Raw genomic sequence first — 5,661 nt, 5'->3', positions numbered from 1 at the left:
TAAAAATAATGAAGGAATTCATCTCCAAAGCCTACATCTCCAAGGAATTTTGAGTAATTTGAAGCGCATTTTGAGAATTTATGACAAATTATGGGGGTACTGTGGGAGTTTTTGACATTTGAGGGGTATTTTGGTAATTTTCCCTAAAATCTAGTAAAATTCCCCCTCTAAGTAACTTGACTTAGGCCAAAATTGAGCCTCTGTGAAATGCGACCCTCTCTGAGTTCACTCAGTTGTGCGCCTGCGTGGACGTTTTCCCTTCTGCGTGCATGCCTTGTTTGCTCTGTTGCTCGTGCGTGCGAGGAGCCATACCAACCTACCCGTAGGAGCGCGCGCCGGCGCGCGGTAGTTCAGGCACCTACAAAGTGAATGCCTGCTGCCAATTTCAGTCGGTTTAGCCATGCAGGCAGGTCCGGTTCAAGCAGGTTCAGCAGCTTCAGTCGGTTCAAGCAGGTTCGGGTCAGTGGGTTAAGGAAGGTCATTTGCGATTTCAGCGGGTCAACAGTCAGTCATTTTTTATTTCAGCTGATTCAGGCAGGTCCGGGTCAGCGGGTTAAGGCAGGCAGGTCAGGCAGGTTAAGGCGTTTAGTCAGGCGCAGACTGGTTCAGCGCAGGCTAGTTCAAGTAGCCGTAGGAGCGCGCGCCGGCGCGCGGTGTTTCAGGTAGCGACAAGCTCAGCAGGTCCGTGGATTCCGGTTTCAGCAGGTCGGGTTTCCGGCTTTAGAAATGGTTTTGAGAGGTGTGATTGAGAACACGAATTACAATGACTGGTCAAAACTCCGCGTTGACTCGAAGGGGTCATCCACCTACAAGGTACTCAATGATGCTCAATGCAAACTTTGGTCTTGAAAATTCTTTGCTTTGAAAGTCATGGATCTTCGTTGGTTTGTGATGTTTGGCAAATGCTAGGGCATTGATCATTTGCACTCTCAAGGCCTTGTTAGCATATTCAAGCACTTGAATAATTACATCTTTTTGATGGCATAGAAACACTCTAATTGGCATAGAAACAATATTTGATCTTTTACTATAACTAGTACTCGTCTCACAAATGTGAAGAGGGTGTATACACTATGATGACTACTAGTATATGTGCGTGAGTACTATCTCTTTGACAAATAAAACAATAGCCAACACGCATATAAACCATTTACTTTATTTACATATGCATTGTCTTATGATATTTGTACTAAATTTGTTGCTTCATAAATTATGTTTATGAAAGAATTTTAAAGACCAAATTGTTTCAAGTGAGAAGCCATTATGGGCTATAGTATTTTTTGAAATAATGCTCTATGTACAAAGGTAGCTCTGTCCAATTTTTTTAAAGATTTCTATTGTGTTTTATTTCAATATGGTGCCATATATAATTTGACTCTTTTGTAAAATTATTGTCTTCATGGTTTTTGTTGACGTTGAAACAGCCCGAAACCGCGTGGAAGATCACGAAGGGGAAGGAGTAATAGTAGCAATGCTTCTCTTTATGGCTAGGTAGATGCTAGTGATCAAGTATCTTCAGTCTCAGCTACCGACATGATAGAGGAAACTGAGACACAAGGTGAGGAGGTTCTTTCCATGGAAATGGGACAGAGCTCTCTACACGAAGTTGATGATACTTTAGCCCCCGAGGAGAATGGTTTACAGATTGTTCCATGGGAGATAATGGATGAGGTTACCGCAGCGTCTGAGATGGAAGATGAGCAAAATATCTTTATGCATAGAGGTGCAGACATTCTTGAAATCACACGTGTTTTTAGTTGCTTCCATTGTCCCTACATTCCTTTATGTAGATTGATTCCATATGCGAGAGTGAGAGGTTTGAGAGATGATCTCAGTGGATTGAAGGCGGCCTTTGCAAAAGAAGGTTATATGCCAGAGAAAGGAGCATTCATTGTCTCTTTGGTAACATGCAAAAGAGAGGAGAGTTTTGTGAATGGTATGCGTTCACACTTTTCATTTTTGTATTAATGTCCACGTGCTGTGAATGTTGTTTGAAGTTTGACTTTGTGAATGTTCTAGATGAGATAAAGGCTACATGGGATCCTCTTTGGAATGAAATCAATGAAGAATTTGAAGCCGAGTTAAAAAAACAAAGAAAGTTTCAAGATCTCACAAATCACATGTTCTATGTTTGGGAAGGGAATCATCGCATCGTGGCTTGGAGGGAAGCGATAAAAGAGAAGTTCTCCACTTCAAAGGAGAAACATTGTCCAGTCCTATGCACCATTATAGATCCCACTAAGGTGCCAGAGATTGCCTTGCTAAGCAGTTTACAACGAATGAACTTGTAAGTGTTGATGTTTCTTCTATCTTTGCTAACACTTGAATGTGAGTATCAAATGGTTTTTTGGTCTTTCAATGAAGCATGAACACTCATGCTCTTGTTGTCACTCATCTTCATGATGAGATTGTCAATACGACACATATTTTTACAGCGGACCATGAAATGTAGCTAAAGGGTTTGCCAGATAGAGATCAAAAACTTATTGCCGCTGTACGGAAGAAGAATGCCAAAGGTACAGAGCCTTGGTATCCACTTACGCGATGGTACCTTGGTAGATTGGTCTATGACGTATGTGTCAGACTAAATGATTTTTACTCTCATTTAAATGCATGATTTCAAAGCTTGTTAACGTATATTTAATTTTAGATTCAAATGACAAAAGAAAAAGAAAAGCGAGTTGCTCTTATCAAACAAAGCTTGTCTGCGGAAGAGCATCATAAAGAAGAAGAGAGAATTTGTGAGGAGATTACTCACAAATATCAGGATCTAATTGGAAAGGTACATAGATAACATGAATTCATGGCATTCTCTTGAGAAAAACGTGCAAAAATTTACTTAAGTACTTGTCATATGCAATATTAAATTTTTCAGTTGCTTAACATTGTTGATCCCAATCTTGGGACGGATTGGCTAGCAAGAGTTTTGTCTTTGAAATGGGGTCTTGGTAGTTGGGCTACGTTGGAGAAGCTGAACTTAATAGCACTTCAAGATGCCCCTGTGCAAAACAAGATTCATTGGGTTTCATTATTGGAAGCAGACAAGATTACAAGGAGTGCATATGGTTTGAAAAGGGGAGATCACGTCTTTTGCATGTAAGTATAGCTAAGATTAAAAGTACTAAATATATCATGCCTTTACATATAAGTCTAACTTTGTCTCCTCTTTTTATTTGGGAATGTAGCTGGCTTCGTAGAGAGGGTTTTTTGGCTCGGGTTTTTCAGAGGGAATTTCAGATTGTGTCAGATCTTTTGGATGTGCCAGGCGGGGTGCCTTTGCAGCATGACTGCACTCTTGCATTCTACTTTGAAGAAATTAAATTTGAGGCGAGGCCCTATCTATTTCCAATAGAGGTGTCTCTTGGAGTGAAGACTAAGGATATCGATAAGCAGGCATTAAAGAAGGTGGATACATTGAGAATGGCAGCACAACGTTTGGCTTTCAGGTGAATCACTAACTGACTTAGATATATAATATTCGTTGTTATTGTTTCTTACATTCATGTCACCTAATTGACCTTTGTAGATTCTTCATGTTCTTGGTTACCAAGAGTGTCTTGCCTGCCATGCCCTTTCTGGCTAGACAATGGACTCAACTAGCGATCCAAGACACAAGCATGTATCCCTCTACTATGCACACATTGACTCCTTGGTAGATAGATAATTGTCCATGGTGGATAGATATGGAGAAGGGCCATGTTCTTGGACGTGAAAGAGAGCTACAAGAGATGATATCGAAGGATGCTGCGATGAAGGTTCCTCCAGTAGACATAGTAGAAGAGAGTCGTGCAGGTATGCTTGATCATTCTCATATTTACCTATCTAAAAGTTACAGTGCTCTGATTTGAAGTTATCTATTTTAGCAATGCGCAACTCACAAAAGGAAAAGGAGAGGGTTGTGGATCAGATCATTGACGAGGAGGTGGAGCCACCTCCAAGTAAACTACAAAACATTTGTTAATGCTTTCCTTCCACGTGGTTGATGCATGGCTTATTAAACCTCACTGTAATGTCTCAGTTGCTCCTGGCACGATTGTGGCTCGAAGGAGTATCTCTTTTGTTTATATTATGGAGTCTCCATCTCATTGTCTCTCTAGTTCTATGGATACTCGATGCATGGCTATTGTTGGGGACTACATTGCCATTGCTGCAGACTATAGGGCAGGGATCCGTAATCTTGCATGGGTCCCTGTACACGAGCATCTTGTGCGGGCATGCACTGACTCTATCTTGTATACCCGCGGCACAAAATCAGTTTCATGGGCTACAAATTTGATTTTCTTAGATCTTCCATTTGGTGGGTCCCTCTTAGGCTCCTCTACTTCACCTCGTTGGGACATTTGCACTGAGGATCATGTACGTGCTGATGTTCATTTGGCATTCTCGACATTGGGGGATTCTGGATGGCTGTTGATCATGGTTTCTTTGGCAGGTCTATCTTGTTTATAGTCATGCAAAAAAATTGTAATATTTGTGGTATTTATCATTGATATTTAGTTAAAATAACAGGAGAGGCTATTGGCTGGGTGGAGAGATTTTCTCGTGCTTCAAAGATGGTGGTTCATCGATGCATTGTAGTGCTCCATCATGGAGCATATGGTTATGTGGAGAGTTTTGGTGGTCGTGTGGAGGTGATACATTTGTTTTTACATCAATATTTCAACACTTTGTCTTGTTGTTTGCTCTAATCGTGTGTCTTGTTTTGCAGTGTAATTGCTCTATGCTATTTATGATTCACAGAGTGGGTATGCATCCACCTTGCTTTGTATCAGAAAGCACTGCCTTGTTCTCCCGTCTTGGTATGCACTCTTAGGATTCTTTTATGGTGCATCACCTTCCGGAGCTCTCTCAGGCTAGATCATTATCAGGTGAGCCATTGCGAGGAGGACTGCAACGGAGCCATTCTTTCATTGCATGTTTTGTGGAGCTGCTTTGCCGACGAGGAGGTATTTGTTTGGAGCTTGGATGTGGCACAACTCTTGTACTAGTAGCTTGCTTGGCTTCAGGACGAACATGTGTTGCAGTCGACATTGATGAGCCACTGATTTCAGGATATGTGTTACCGTTGCTTCGCCCTAGAAAGCGGGGCAGAGAGGAGGCGTCCACCTCTTTAGATATTGATGATGAGAGTGACATGCCATTGCGTGTCAATCCCTTTGACGACTAGTGAGGGCCCCTCTTACTTTTGACATTGACATTGCTCTCATCTTTTTTGTCACTATTTTTGTATTAGCGCTGGTATTTATTGATCATCGATACTGCCTATATTACTTGTTTGGTGTTTAACTTCACAATCTTTTTTTTTAAAAATGGAAGTGCATTGCCGGTCTACGCAGAGCAGATGGCTAGAACCATGGCAGCAGATACGCGGTACAATTCTTGCATCCCTGAGAGGTATCAGAGACATAATGTATTCATCGATGATGAGTGCGAGTCATCGTAAGAACAATGGATTTATAACATTGGTGGATGTTAAAATTCAAATTCATGTCTTGTTGTGTTCATAAGAATCTCGTTATATCACGATGGAAACTTTTAACAGTTGATGTTCTAATATTTTGGATTGTGGATAAGTAGTATGTACTGTTTTGATGGATTTGGTTAAGGTTTAAAATCCTCATGTGAGGTGCCGTGAAGGCTTATGATTATTTTTGAAATATT

The 5,661-nt window shown here is 41.0% G+C and overlaps 1 pseudogene; it reads left to right on the top strand.

The window, feature by feature from the left end:
• The first annotated feature begins 369 nt into the window (after nucleotides 1-369).
• On the top strand, nucleotides 370-5,167 carry LOC147456870 (uncharacterized; annotated as a pseudogene).
• The last annotated feature ends 494 nt before the right edge of the window (nucleotides 5,168-5,661 follow it).

This window comes from Adiantum capillus-veneris, chromosome 5 (assembly GCF_014529385.1).
Source record: "Adiantum capillus-veneris isolate H3 chromosome 5, ASM1452938v2, whole genome shotgun sequence".
NCBI classification, from domain to species: domain Eukaryota; kingdom Viridiplantae; phylum Streptophyta; class Polypodiopsida; order Polypodiales; family Pteridaceae; genus Adiantum; species Adiantum capillus-veneris.
Note: the sequence above shows the minus strand (reverse complement) of the source record. Positions and strands in the feature narration are given on the sequence as shown.